Source organism: Phyllobates terribilis, unplaced genomic scaffold (assembly GCF_046119375.1).
Source record: "Phyllobates terribilis strain yellow unplaced genomic scaffold, ASM4611937v1 Scaffold_98__1_contigs__length_5973952, whole genome shotgun sequence".
Taxonomy (NCBI): domain Eukaryota; kingdom Metazoa; phylum Chordata; class Amphibia; order Anura; family Dendrobatidae; genus Phyllobates; species Phyllobates terribilis.
The window spans coordinates 4,203,377-4,218,432 of record NW_027362858.1 but is presented as its reverse complement, the minus strand read 5'-3'; the positions used below and the strand labels follow the sequence as shown (position 1 = coordinate 4,218,432).

General features: G+C 45.8%; 1 protein-coding gene across 1 annotated transcript in view; it reads right to left on the bottom strand.

Moving 5' to 3' along the window:
• Positions 1 to 11,731, bottom strand: part of LOC141198626 (uncharacterized) — a 30,057-nt gene extending 18,326 nt beyond the window's left edge. Inside the window, exon 1 of the mRNA XM_073663063.1 lies at positions 11,647 to 11,731. The gene's annotated coding sequence lies outside the window, so the exon portion shown is untranslated. The remainder of the gene's footprint in view (positions 1 to 11,646) is intronic.
• Positions 11,732 to 15,056: the final 3,325 nt, after the last annotated feature.

The window sequence follows — 15,056 nt, the reverse complement described above, 5'->3', positions numbered from 1 at the left end:
AGATGGAACAAAAATAAATTCTCAAGTATTCCCCACAATTCAGCACAAAACAAAGGGCAAAAAGAAAGCTCAAACATGCCGGACATGTGCGTTCCATGCCGGAGTGCATCACGGTCTCCTATCTGCGAATGCGCATGTCTGGAAGCATGCGTTCCACGCCGGAGCGTATAATGGTTTTGGATTGCATATCGCAAACATAGAAAAATCCTCTCTCTGAGATCAGCATCATGGGAGACGAAAAACAAGTATTGCACATCCTCCCATCATGCAATAGGCGTGTAGATCTACTTTATCACTACATAAAAAATGGGATGATGGCCCACAGTATATTCCTAAATGGTCCAATTTGACTCCTATTACATAATTGGAGATACAAAAGCATTACCACACTTGTTAATTATGAAATAGTATAAGTGGAATATAATTGATAAGTAATAATTCTGATATAGAAGCTCAGACACAATATTTAAACCCCATTCACAGGGAACTGACTAGCAATGAGTAGAGTATACAATCTAAAATTATAATCCAGAATGGGACTGTATTCACACTAAACAGGTATAGGAAATTTGAATCCAGCCTAAAAATCCACTTACTTTCTTTTTTGAGGATACATCTATTGCGATCACCTCCTCTCACATTGGATTTAACCACCACAATGATACAAAAGGAGATGTCTCCGGTTTCATCTCAATGTGCACTGTTCTTGTATCTCACTAATGGGATCTACCAACCATGGCGTATATCGCCCAAATGCTCCCCTACTCTCCTCTTAGACACCCTCTTGATCTTGTCTATATATTCTAGGGGGCGGATGCATGTGGCCTTATCTACTAGTCCTGAGGTTTTACAGTTGTAATAATCCCACTGGAAACATTTTTTAACCATGGAGGAACTTGAGAAAGATTTACATGGTCTCATCCAATTATATGTACAACGTTCTCCAGATCTAAAGAAGCCACAGATTCTTCTATCTAGCCAAATCCACTTTGGTGCAAGTGCAGTAGAAACTATGCACTAAATGGTCCCTAATTGACCGACCCTTTCTGAAATTTATTGTGGGAGTAGATACCACAGCACCCCTCAGGTCCGAGTCGACCACAAGTATATCCCAGTGTTTTCTGAGGATAAGAGGATATAAAAGATACAGTCACTCTGATTGTCGTAAGTTTTTCTTATTCGTGTTGTCCAATCTTCTTCTTGGTCTCTTGGATTGGTATGGAGGAGTGTCTCTCTCTCTCCCATTTTTCTGCAAACGATGATGCGGAATCCAAAATGTACCATGAGTACCCTTCATCCCTCAATCTGTTGTTCAGGTCTATTGCCTGTATATTAAAATCTGTGACACTCGAGCAGTACCTTCTCAACCGTAAAAATTGGCCCTTGGGTTTTCCTCTTTTTATGGGGATGGGGTGGTAGTTATCCCACTTCAATAGTTTATTAGTGCTTGAAGGTTTATGGTAGATGAGTGTCCCTAGGGTCTCATGACAATCTTTCTTGATCAGTACATACAGGAAAGGCAACTGGTAATAATTGGTGTTGGTCTGCTCCTTTAAATAAAATGTACTTTTCAGGTTATATCCTCAGTACCCTCACTTATCTTCCCTTCTTTTGAGGCCCACACAGTCAGACTCTACCGGCCCTTCTCCCTGCGAGTGGCAGTTGTGTATCGCCTATGACATCCCCACCCTCACCATGGGAGACTTTAACATCCCAATAGGCGATTCCCTCTCCCCATCTGCCGCTCATCTTTTATCGCTAACTTCCTCCTTCGGCCTTTCACAGCTTACTAATTCCCCTACACATGAAGATGGAAATACTCTTTGACCTGATATTCACCCGGCTCTGTTCAATACATGACTTTACTAACTCTCCTCTTCCGCTCTCTGATCACAACCTTCTTTCATTCTCTGTCAAGAACTGTCACCCTGCTCAAGACACCCCCACTTTCCACACTTATAGAAATATACATGGCATTAACACCCAGAAATTTATGAAAACGTTGCAATCATCATTGGCCCCAATCTCCTCCCTCTCATGCCCTGACTCTGCACTGAAGCATTAAAACGAAACATTGCAATGCGCCCTGGGTGAAGGTGCACCTCCTACACAGAGAACAACTCGGCACAGATGGCGACAACCCTGGAACATGCTGCAAACACGTTTTCTCCAGCGGTGCTCCAGGTGTGCCGAACGGCTATGGACAAAATCTAATCTGGCCGAAGATTTCCTCCATTATAAATTTACGCTTAAAACCTATAACTCCGCTCTTCACCCCTCCAAACAAACCTACTTTAACAACCTCATCATCTCAGGGTCCAATAATCCTAAACACCTGTTTGACACTTTTCACTCTCTCCTTAATCAAACAGCACAGGCCCCAACCACCAACCTCAGCACTGATGATCTGGCCAATTATTTCAAAGAAAAAATTGACCATATCCGACAGGAAATTTTCTCTCAATCACTAAATGTTATGCATGCTCCTCCCTCCCACACTGCATCTTGCTCATTTTCTGACTTCGAACCAGTCACTGAAGAAGTGACAAGGCTCCTTGCTTCCTCTCGCTCTACCACCTGCACCAGTGACCCTATTCTCTCATATCTCCTTCAGTCCCTTTCTCCAGCTGTCACCACTCACCTAACTAAAATATTCAATCTCTACCTCTCATCTTGTATTTTTCTCTCCTTTTTTAAACACACCAGCATTCATCCATTACTTAAAAAAACATCCCTCGACCAGAACTGTGCTGCTAACTACAGACTTGTTTCCAATCTTCCCTTTATCTCTAAACTCCTGGAAGGACTGGTCCACTCCTGTCTAATACGCTATCTCTCAGATAACTCCCTTCTTGACCCTTTACAATCTGGTTTCCGCTCTTTTTTTTAAACCAATTATTTTTATTTAGGTTTCAAAAATTTACAGCAAACAGTTATCAATATACATATAACAATTCACATAACGTGTAGTAATACAGTTAAAACCCTCTCCCCCCTCCCCCCTCCCGCCAATACTCCTTATGCCGGGCATACCTGGGAACATTGACAATCATATTACCGCCATCCATGCGGACCATATTTTCCCAAAAGTTCTCTCTCCATGCCTCCGCCTGTAAATGCTTTCCTCTAAATGCATTACCGTACGTGTCTGAGCAATAAATTCCCTCCTAGTGGGGGGTTCCGAATCTGTCCATTTTCGTGCTATTAGTTTGCGTGCCACATATAGCAATCGCGCTATCGCCACTTTGTAATGTTCTGAGACAGGTATTCCATCCACCTCCCCCAAAACACACAGCACCGGGTTTCTGTCAATTGTACATGTATAAGCCCTCTCAATTTTGTTAACAACGACCAACCAATAAGCCACTAGCCGTGGGCATGACCATAGCATGTGTAGCAGTCCGGCCTGGTCCGTGCCACATCTAGGGCAACTGGAATCTCCCCTCAAGCCCGCCTTGTACAGGCGCAGCGGTGTTTTGTATGTCCTATGTATTATGTATAATTGGGAAATCCGTGCCTGCTCGCTTAGAGAGATCTTCGGGACATATTCTAGAATTGCCTCCCATTGTTCTGTTGTGAGGGTACCCACCTCCCTTTCCCATTTACTCTTTGCAATGAAGTGATTTCCCCCCAGATAGGAGTGCAGTAGGTCATGATATAAGCTCGATATGACTCCCCTCGTCCCTCCCTTCATACATACAGAGTCTAGTACAATGTCACCCTGAACCGTCATGGCTCCCAATCCACACTGTGCCCTCCAAGCATGTCGAAGCCTATAGTATTGAAATCCCCATACCAAAGGCAAATCAAATTCTTCTCTCAATTTCTCAAAGGTCTTCAGGTCCGTTCCACTCTGCAGCTGGCACACATATCTCACTCCTTGCGCCTTCCAATTGCCCATTTGACACAGCTTATTAAGTTCCGGCAGATGTTCATTGCCCAACACCGGTGAGTACTTAGTCAGCCCGTCCACCCTCCTGATCTTTTTAATAGTGTCCCATACCTTCTGAGTCAAGCCTAAAGTAGGATATATTGCTCCCAATTTCTTAAAGGTACCATCCTCTAACGCCTGGACCAGTGGGCGTCTCCCCGACACATGTACCAGCACCCGGCAAGCTGCCCCTCCACAATCGGGTTCTCTCCATCCCCTGACATGCTGGCCCTGTACTGCCAAGAAATAGACCCAGGGATTGGGTGCGGCCAATCCTCCCTCCTCCTTCCCATTTTGCAGCGTTCCCAATTTAATCCTTGCCTGCCTCTTGCCCCATATCAAGGATCTGAAGATAGAATCAATACCCTGAAACCGTTTTTTTGGTAGCCATATCAGTGAGTTGTGCAAAACGTACATTAGTTGTGGCATAAGGACCATCTTAATCAGGTTAGTTCTACCCGTCACCGTCAAAGCCAATTGGCACCATGCGCCTATTTTCTTTTTAAATTTCTCTAGCAGAGGAACTAAATTCAGATCCGTGAATCGTGTCAATGGAAGCGCCACCTATATCCCAAGGTATTTAAATTGTGAAACCAGCTGGAGCTGCTTCCCCCTCTCATCTATCTCCTCCGCTTTTATTGGTCTATCTACAGCCATGACATAAGACTTGTGCCAGTTTATCTCCAGTCCCGAAATGCTCCCAAAGTGTTTAATTACATCCATCGTGCACCCCAATGTCTCTCCTGCATTTTCCAGAAATAACAGGATGTCATCGGCATACAGTGATATTTTTTCTTCCAGCCTCCCAAATTTAAATCCGACCACTCCTCTCTCAGCTCTTATTTTGGCCGCCAGGGGCTCCACTGCCACCGCAAACAATAGCGGGGACAGCGGGCACCCCTGCCTTGTGCCCCTATGTAAGTCAAACATCCCGGACCGTTCACCATTCACCTTAACTACCGCCCTTGGGGATGAGTACAATAACTTCACCCAGGCCATGAATGCGGGGCCAAATCCCATTATTTCCATGATTTTCCATAAATATTTCCATTCCACGCTATCAAATGCTTTTCTAGCGTCCAATGACATCACTATTCTCCCGCCACCATTATCAGCAGGCAGCTGCATATTAAGAAATAATCTTCTCAAGTTAACAGCTGTGGAGCGGTTGGGCATAAAGCCCGACTGGTCCTCGTGAATAACAGTATGCGCAACCCCGGTGAGCCGGGTGGCCAGGATCTTAGCGAGTATTTTGACATCCGTTGTCAACAACGATATGGGCCTATACGACTCCACATCCATGGGGTCTTTCCCCTCCTTTGGCAGAACCACTATCACCGCTTCCTCCATTGATCTCAGTAACGCCCCCTTCACCAAAGCCTCATCAAACACAGATTTCAATTTTGGAGCTAGCAGTTCCACCAGCTCCCTGTACACCTCCCCAGGTAGACCATCAGCACCCGGTGATTTGTTATTGGGCATAGACAGAATTGCACATTCCACCTCCTCCACACTCACAGGTTCATCCAACCTCATCCTATCTTCCTCAGACAATTTAGACAGTGAGATGCCTTCCAAAAATTCCTCTACGGCCCCCTCCGTGTCCCGTACTCTTGAATTGTACAGTGCCATGTAATATTCCTTGAAGACCTCCAATATGTCCTTTGTGTCTGTCAGAGTCGTCCCCGTTTGGTCTCTCAACCTGTACACCCTGGAAGACTCCCTCTGTGCCGCAGATATCACCGCCAACAAGTGACCCACTCTCTCTCCTTCCTCAAAGAATTGGGCTTGCTGAAATGCCCTTTTCCTCTCAGCTTGCATCATGTGCAGTTTATTAACTGCCTCCTGTGCCAATTTTAGTCTATTGTGAGCTACACTCGTTGGTGCCAAAATCATGTCTGCCTCTGCCCTTGTCAAGTCATCCTTTATTTGTTGATCTGCCAATTTAGTTTTGGTCTTACACCGTGAGATCTCACTTATAAAGAGTCCCCTCGTAAATGCCTTCATAGCCTCCCACACCACTGTGGCCTCAGCACTCCCTTCATTCACTTGGAAGAAGTGCTCTAGTTCTTTGGTTATGCCACCCATATCCACCACTTTAAGCCACGTCGGGTGAAGACGCCAACCTCCCCTCTGACCCTGAGCAGATCCCACTAGAAGCGCGACAACCATAGGACTATGATCCGATAGAGTCCTCTGTAGGTATTCCACCTCCCCAACCATCCCATCCATAGCAGTATCCCCAAAAGCCAGGTCTATCCTTGACAGTGTTCTGTGTGTAGCGGAATGACACGAGAAGGTCCTCTTACCCTCATTTCGTACTCTCCACAGATCCACCAGCCCCAGCTCCCCCACGTAGGTGCCAAATGCAGTCATTCCGTCCCGTCCAGCTTCCATACCTGCCGGACGTACTTTATCCCAGTAATCATTCATGGTGTTGTTAACATCTCCCATAATCAACATCGGAGCCTCCCCCCATCTGGCCGTCAAGTCCATTACTGCTTGAAGTTCCTTTTTAGAATAAGGTGGAGGGATATATAAAGCCACTAAAATCATTTTGTGTCCATACAATCTGCACGCAATCCATACATACTGCCCTTCACTGTCTACTTGCACTGCCAGCTCTTCATAATGTGCGTTTTTGTGTATTAAGACTGACACCCCCCTGGAGTACGAGGAATAAGTGGAATGATATGTCTTTAACATCCACCCTCTCGATAGCCAGTGCCTAGTATCTCTAGTGAGATGGGTCTCCTGTAAGCACGCAATCATAGGATCACAAGATCTGATGTGATTCAGAACTGCTGCCCTCTTAATCCTGTCAGATATACCACGTACATTCCAACTTAAAATCCGAACCGTACGGTTACTCATTGTGCATTAGAAAAAACAATCCACCATCATCAAGTAACATCTTTCCATTTTGTTCCCAAGCATACCAGGTCAAACAGCATAAGCAACCCCATTTTCCCGCAAATCCAACCCATCCAACTCCCCCCCTCCCTCCCCCTCCCCCCACCCCCTCCCCCCACCCTTCTCTTGTCACTCTCTTCCCAACGTGAGAGTGGGAGCTCAAAGAACCTGAGCAACATCGTAGTATACCGCATATCAACATGCGCCGTGTCCTCCTCCAGCATTGGCAGTCTCTCCACCACATAATCAATAGTATGCATAGTCCCGAACCATTAATCAAACAAATTAACTATAAAACTATAAAACGTAGATCCCAGCGGGGGTTTCTCCCCCTCCTCTGCGGTTTCGCAGAGCAATGCAGAGCCACAACCCTGTCCAGTGGTCAGGATAGCAGGGTCGTGCATTCACCGTGCCGAGTCCTCAGCTTCTCTCAATTTGCTCCGGTTCCGCTCCAACCACGAGGCGGCCTCTACCGGTGACGGGAAAAAATTGACCTTTCCAAAGGCTTCCACTCTTAATTTGGCAGGATAAATTGTAGAGTATTTCACATTCAAAGAGCGGAGCTGTTTCTTCACTTCACCATACCGTAGCCGCAGCTTTTGCACCTCAGCCGAGTAATCCAGGTATATTTCAATGCGTTTGCCCTCCAGGGTAAAATCTGTCAATTTTCTGGCCTTACGTAAGATAGTGTCCCGGTCTCTGCAGTTCAGGATTCTGGCTAACATCGTACGAGGGCCCTCTCCAGGCACTGGGGGTCTCATGGGCACTCGATGGGCACGCTCCACAGCAAACACCCTCGACAGGATATTAGACCCAAACTTTCCCAGCAGCCAGGTTTCAACAAAGGTCGTGGGGTCAGCACCCTCAGCTCTTTCAGGGATGCCCACAATACGCAAATTGTTCCTGCGTGACCGGTTTTCCAGGTCATCGTTTTTGTTAGCCACTACCGTGATCCTCTGAGTGTGCTGTTGCTGCGTCTTTTGCACTGAGGTTAAATGATCTTCTGTTACACCAACTCTGCCCTCCACCTCAGTCAATCTGGCTGTAACTTTCTGCATAGAAGCCTCAATGCCTCCCAAGTCGGCTTTCAAACCATTCACCTGCTTTGTCAGAGCAGTTAAAGCAGTCTTGCAGTATAAGACAGCCTGGAATACATCTCGCAGAGTCGGCTCTGCCTCATCTGAACTTTCAGCTGCCAGCACAGTGTCACCATCCCCCTCCTCCTGCTGTTCATTATGTAGCACAGGCACAGGCATCTCCTCACCATCTTCCTTCTCATCTCCATGCTTCTCACTGCCTTCACTTCCTTCTTCATCTGCCTTCATGCCCCTCGCATACCTGTGCAGCCGTGCTGAAGCCTCCAGCCTCCGTGCATAGGCTGTGTTCCTCCTTCCCGCCTCTTCCTCTGTCTCGGTGCCATCTTGGGCTGAGGCACTGCTGCAGGCCCCGGCATCCTTCTGCCTTTTGCGGCCCATGTTGGACTCTCTGAGTCTGGCAGAAGCTCGCCTCTGACTCCCGGGACCCTCAGACAGCAGTTCCTGATAAGGGATTTGGCTGGTTCAGGCTCTGTGCAGGATAATTGAAGCTAATGGTGGTGGAGAGGCACTGCCACCCGACCTCTCACATCAAGAGCTAGGCCACGCCCCCCGGTTTCCGCTCTTTACATTCTAGTGAAACTGCACTCACTAAAGTTTCCAATGATCTACTAACAGCCAAATCTAATGGTCACTACTCCCTGCTGATTCTCCTGGATCTCTCTGCAGCATTCGACACTGTGGATCTACCTCTCTGACCGCTCCTTCACTGTGTCTTTTGCTGGCTCCTCTTCCCTTCCCCTTATTGTCGGGTTTCCTCAATGATCAGTCCCAGGCCCCCTTCTTTTCTCCTTATACACCGCTCCTATTGGACAAACGATCAGCAGATTCGGTTTTCAGTACTATCTCTATGCTGATGACACCCAATTATACACCTCTTCTCCGGACATCACCCCTGCATTATTACAAAACACCAGTGATTGTCTTTCCGCTGTCTCTAACACTATGACCTCCCTCTATCTAAAATTGAATCTGTCAAAAACTGAACTACTCGTATTTCCTCCCTCCAATAACCTACCTATGCCCGATACTGCCATTTCTGTTTGTGCCTCCATCATTACTCGCCAGCAACATGCCGGCTGTCTTGGGGTCATGCTTGATTCAGATCTTTCCTTCACTCATCATATCAAATCGCTCGCTCGTGTCATCTACACCTGAAAAACATCTCTAGAATCAGAACTTTTCTTACCTTTGAGTCGGTAAAAACTCTTACTGTAGCTCTTATTCATTCTTGTCTGGACTATTGCAACTCTTTACTTATCGGTCTCCCTCTTTCTAAACTTTCCCCTCTCCAATCCGTCCTGAACACAGCAGTCAGGGTCATATTCCTCACCAACCGACACAACGATGCCTCTTCCCTGTGCCAGTCATTGCACTGATTGCCAATCCAGTAAAGAGTTCAATATAAACTTATTGCTCTTACCCATAAAGCTCTCGACGATTCAGCACCGCCCTACATCACCTCCCTCGTCTCAGTCTACCACCCTACCAGTGCCCTCCGTTCTGCTAATGACTTAAAGCTAAAATCCTCCATAATCCGAATCTCCCACTCCTGTCTCCAAGATTTCTCTGCACCAATTCTTTGGAATGCGCTACTCAGGACAATTCGATTAACTCTCAATACCCACAGTTTTAAGCGTGACGTAAAAACCCATTTCTTTAGACTGGCCTATCACCTCAACGCACTCATCTAACTGTCCCAGTTTGGCCCATATTAAAATTTTCTTCAAAATCATGTTCATACCATTCATGGACTGCATAGCCTCTGTCTCTACTGTACACATACTGGCCGGCGATCAGTTCATGTAGTGTTATGTACTTATCCTATTTAGTATATTAAGGCTGTATTATACAATATATGTACATTTTACCTTTTGTGTCTCCCCTATTTCCTTATAGACAGTAAGCTTGTGAGCAGGGCCCTCACTCCTTTTAATATCTGAGTTAAGCTTATTCTGTATTGTCTGTATAAGTTCCCCCTAAAATTGTAAAGTGCTGTGGAATATGTTGTCGCTATAAAAATAAAAATTATTATTACAATAAATTCAGATGTAAATCTCAGGCCCACTCTATTGATGTTGAGTTCCCCGACAAATTAAAAAGATCGTTCACTCGTCCCTGACCAGATGATAAAAATGTAGTAACTCTATTTGTACCATACCCCAATATATGGATGCCATCACTTATGATCATCCCTGAATATTGTGGATTCCTCCCACCAGTCCAGGAATAGGTTAGCATACTGGGGGGCACAGCATCTCCCCATTGCAGTACCCCAGAGCTGGTGGAAGTACTTCCTGTCAATAAGAAAGAAGTTATGAGTAAGAGTGAATTTTAGAAGATCCTCCATGAAGTCATTATGTCTGCTACACTCTATTGATCTTGATTTCAAGAAATGTCTTACTCCTCTGATATCATCCTCATGAGGTATATTACTGTACAAAGCCTCGATATCTAGTAAGGCCTGCTCCCCTACATGCATGTGTACATGCTCGAGGGTCTACATGTAGGGGAGCAGCCAAAGGAAAACCAATTCCAGAGGGATTATTCCAACTGCAAGACCTCAGGCGGTACTGGAGGAACATTATACTGTGGGGGGCATCATACATGCTGCATAAGGGGCATAATGGGGGCATTATACTGTGGGGGCATCATACATCCTGCATAAGGGGCATAATGGGGGCATTACACTGTGTGTGGGCATCATACATCCTGCATAAGGGGCATAATGGGGCATTACACTGTGTGGGGGCATCATACATACTGCATAAGGGGTATAATGGGGGCATTACACTGTGTGGGGGCATCATACATCCTGCATAAGGGGCATAATGGGGGCATTACACTGTGCGGGGGCATCATACATACTGTATAAGGGGTATAATGGGGGCATTACACTGTGTGGGGGGCATCATACATCCTGCATGAGGGGCATAATGGGGGCATTACAATGTGTGGGGGCATCATTCATCCTGCATAAGGGGCATTACACTGTGGGGGGCATCATACATACTGTATAAGGGGCATAATGGGGACATTACACTGAGGGGGGCATCATACATCCTGTATAAGGGGCATAATGGGGACATTACACTGTGTGGGGCATCATACATCCTGCATAAGGGGCATAATGGGGGCATTACACTGTGGGGGCATCATACATCCTGCATAAGGGGCATAATGGGGGCATTACACTGTGGGGGCATCATACATCCTGCATAAGGGGCATAATGGGGGCATTACACTGTGTGGGGGCATCATACATACTGTATAAGGGGCATAATGGGGGCATTACACTGTGTGGGGCATCATACATCCTGCATAAGGGGCATAATGGGGGCATTACACTGTGTGGGGAATCATACATACTGCATAAGGGGCATAATGGGGGCATTACACTGTGTGGGGGTCATCATACATCCTGTATAAGGGGCATAATGGGGGCATTACACTGTGTGGGGGCATCATACATCCTGTATAAGGGGCATAATGGGGGCATTACGCTGTGGGGGCAATAAAGGGGTCCTGTACTATGAGAACAATACGTTTCCTCCCTTCCTGTCTCCATAGTTGGGTCGTATGTATCTATTACAGGAAACAGAACAAAAACCTTATGATTCTTATAAAGGGGCAACACAAGACCCCAAAAGAGTCTCCGTGCTGAAGGGGTTAATGCCCCCTGCGCCCAGTAATGGGGTCTCCACATACCTCCACCTGCAGAGCCGCCACCACATATATGGCTGCTCTGTGCGCACAGGAGCTGTGATGAGGTCACAGGAGGGGAGGAGTCAGGGGTCACATGATCAGGGGCCTCAGTGGATGCAGGACTCTGCTGTGCTGGTTGTCATGGTGCTGGATGAGCTGAAGTTTATGTGTGGGGTCAGGAGGGGTTTACAGTGTGGATGTAGCAGAGCCGCGTGTGTACGGAGCAGAGCCGCGTGTGTACGAGGTGTACGGAGCAGAGCCGCGTGTGTACGAGGCGTACGGAGCAGAGCCGCGTGTGTACGAGGTGTACGGAGCAGAGCCACGTGTGTACGAGGTGTACGGAGCGGAGCCGCGTGTGTACGAGGTGTACGGAGCAGAGCCGTGTGTGTACGAGGTGTACGGAGCAGAGCCGTGTGTGTACGAGGTGTACGGAGCGGAGCCGCGCGTGTGCGAGGCGTACGGAGCAGAGCCGCGTGTGTACGAGGTGTACGGAGCAGAGCCGCATGTGTACGAGGTGTACGGAGCAGAGCCGTGTGTGTACGAGGTGTACGGAGCGGAGCCGCGTGTGTACGAGGTGTACGGAGCGGAGCCGCGTGTGTACGAGGCGTACGGAGCAGAGCCGCGTGTGTACGAGGCGTACGGAGCAGAGCCGCGTGTGTACGAGGCGTACGGAGCAGAGCCGCGTGTGTACGAGGTGTACGGAGCAGAGCCGTGTGTGTATGAGGTGTACGGAGCGGAGCCGCGTGTGTACGAGGTGTACGGAGCGGAGCCGCGTGTGTACGAGGTGTACGGAGCGGAGCCGCGTGTGTACGAGGTGTACGGAAAAAGCGTAAAACAATATTTGTTTCTGCTGCATTGACATAAGTACAATCTTTCATTATATATAAATCTATTACACGTCGAGTCAATGCTGTAAAGGACAGTAAAGTGCCATGGTTGTGGTTGTGGTTTTGGGGTCACTCTTCTTCCCTCCCAAAAATGCAATCAGAAACTTGTAACTACTGATCTCTCCACAAGAAGAAGCCGACAACTCCATCAATGGGATCATTTTATAAAATTAGGTCTTCGCAAGATGAAAATGGTCTCACAAACCACATTTTTTTTCTAAATGTTCATAAAAAAACCCCAAACAAACAAAAATAATAATAACCTTACTTTGATTTTTTCCCCATTTTTCAATACTTTATGTGCTAAATTGAATGTTGTCATTCCAGACAACAACTAGTCCCACAAAACACAAGCCCTCCGTCTATGTGAATGGAAAAACAAAGTTATATTTTTTGGGAAAAAGGGGAGGAAAAAACAAAAAATTGGTCTTGTCAGAATAATGTAATTGCTATATATATATTTTTTTAAAATTTAATAATTTTACCCCAAAATTGTGATCTGTTATAATATTATCATTCTTCATGCGAGATTAATCATTAGTCTGTAATAAATCCAAACATCTGGAAGAAGTAGAACAATATATCTGTGATTCTCTTCTGCCAGGATAAGCGCCTCCTTTCTGTCCTTTCTGTGATTGAGAAAACGCTTGAAAGATTCAGAAAGTCCGATGAGTTTTTGGAGCTTATTGTAAAGGGCCTTAATAACGACCTGGGAAAGAAACCACCAGAAACAAAGGATCCAACCAGGTAAGTTCTAATTATCCCATCTGATAAAATGATCAGCTTTATTTCCATGGGATTGTTCTGTAGAAGAGATGGGACCTGCAGCATTTTGATCCTGAACTTCACTATGTATAGATGTAGCAAAGCTTAATGTGACAATTCACACAGCGCATTGATAAACTGTCTCAGAAGGTTAGCTCTCATAACAGAATTAACATCACTTATAGTGGAACTAAACTTACAATTTATTTTCAGAATTGTGAAAATTATGGCACTTTGCAAAGCACTTCATTAGTTTCTTTGACGTCATATCCATAAAATGATCATATTAAAGTGGCCTCCAGACCCTGCTTTTCCCCAGTGCAGGAGCGTTGCTGGGGTCCTAAGAGATCAGGGACCCCAGCCCCAAAGTACATGTTTCCCCATATAACCTCCCTGCCACTTAAAAGAGGATTTATACATATATAATTACAGTATACCACTGCTACTAATCTAAAATACACTATACAAAGACCAATATTCCCCAAATTACTACTATCCAAGGCCAAAATGATCCTGCTACACAATGTCCTCTACCACCACCACCACACAGTGAGTCCATATATGAAAGAAAACCCCGCAGGGTAAAAGACCATCAAAGGAGTCCAGGGAGTATAAAATCTATCATATTTATTCAGCAATAGAAAAATAGGATGATGGGGGAAGGGACACAACACATATGTGATTGTTAGACATGTAAGCCAAAAAAACCAAGGCACGCAAGGAAGGGGCCATTCCAGGTATAATGGCTGTCTATAGGATCATCATGGGTGTACTAAAATATCCCAAAATAGACACCGCATATATTCCACTGGGGGCAACAGTCATCATATGCAGGTGCATCTCACTAAATTACAATATCATCAAAAAGTTAATTGATTTCAGTTCTTCAATACGAAAAGTGAAACTCCTATATTATATAGAGTCATTACAGAGAGAGAGATCTATTTCAAGTGTTTATTTCTGTTAATGTTGACGATTATGGCTTACAGCCAATGAAAACACAAAAGTCATTTTCTCAGTAAATTAGAATAATTAACAAAAAACAACTGCAACGGCTTCCTAAGTGTTTAAAAATGTTCCATAGTCTGTTTCAGTAGGCTCCACAATCATGGGGAAGACTGCTGACTTGACAAATGCCAAGAAGGCAGTCATTGACAGCATCCACAAGGTCCCAGAGTTCCAATTTTCCTTTGGAAATCAAGGTCCCAGAGTCTGGAGGAAGAGTGAAGAGGCCACAATCCAAGCTGCTGGAGGTTTAGTGTGAAGTTTCCACAATCAGTGATTGTCATCTGCTGGTGTAGGTCCACTGTGTTTTATCAACACCAAAGTCAGCGCAGTCGTCTACCAGGACATTTTACAGCACTTCATGCTTCCTTCTGCTGACACCTGTCCACACTGCCAAAAGTACCAATACCTGGTTTAAAAACAACAGTATCACTCTGCTTAATTGGTCAGCAAACTTACCTGACCTTAACCCCATAGACCATCTATTATAGAGAATCTATGGGGTATTGTCAAGAGGAAGATGAGAGACACCAAACCCAACAAAGCAGACGAGCTGAAGGCTGCTATCAAAGCAACCTGGGCTTCCATAACACCTCAGCAGTGCCACAGGCTGATCGCCTCCATGCCACATTGCCGCATTGATGCAGTAATTGATGCAAAAGGAGCCCTGACCAAGTATTGAGGGCATTTACTGAACATACATTTCAGTAGGACAACATTTCGGATTTTAAAAACATTTTTCAAGCTGATGTTATA